Source organism: Pteropus alecto, unplaced genomic scaffold (assembly GCF_000325575.1).
Source record: "Pteropus alecto unplaced genomic scaffold, ASM32557v1 scaffold110, whole genome shotgun sequence".
Lineage (NCBI taxonomy): Eukaryota > Metazoa > Chordata > Mammalia > Chiroptera > Pteropodidae > Pteropus > Pteropus alecto.
In genome coordinates this window covers 5,151,344-5,152,066 of record NW_006431920.1, presented here as the reverse complement: position 1 = coordinate 5,152,066, position 723 = coordinate 5,151,344, and the positions used below count along the sequence as shown (strand labels likewise).

Sequence of the window (723 nt, the reverse complement as noted above, 5' to 3'; positions counted from 1 at the left end):
AGGCATGGAATGTTCATTTGCTATGCTGATTCTTTCTCTACCAGACCAACAACATATTGACAAGTTAAAGAAAACTCATTTTGCCTTTATGGGGGGTGTGTGTGTGTGTATGTGTGTATGTGTGTGTGTGTGTGTGTGTGTGTGTTTTGGGTGGCATTTTTAAATTTAATCCCTGTCCATAATAGTCTGACAAATGCCATTTAGTTAAATTGAAAACTTTTTATGACTCTATAGCCATGCCACCCTGAATGTGCCCGATCCCGTCTGATTCGGAAGCTAAGCAGGGTCAGGCCTGGTTAGTACTTGGATGGGAGACCGCCTACCTAGGAATACCAGGTGCTGTAGGCGTGAAAAGAAAAAAAGTATGAAAACTATTTGCCATTTTTAAGTTATATTAATTAAAATTTACAGATGACCTACTGACAACCCCTAAGCAGAAATCAGCATGCCTTGTATCATTGGAGGATCATTTCAAGTTTGCTCGGGTGTGTCAATTCAATGCTACGATGGCTCTTGGGCCTTGAAAACTTTACTTTGGAAGCAATATTTAGCTCAGCACAATTATTAAGCTATGTCTGAATGCCAAGTTAAAGCTAGTAGTTGACTGAGGAAAGAATATATTGTGGAGTTAGTCATTACAAATTTAAATATGAACGTTTTTGTCTGTTCTTACAAACAACCCATTTACATAGTTGTCAAAAGAAGTTTAAAGCGTTCTACTGA

The 723-nt window shown here is 38.2% G+C and overlaps 1 pseudogene; it reads left to right on the top strand.

Moving 5' to 3' along the window:
- Positions 1–226: 226 nt before the first annotated feature.
- LOC112475419 lies at positions 227–348 on the top strand (annotated as a pseudogene).
- Positions 349–723: the final 375 nt, after the last annotated feature.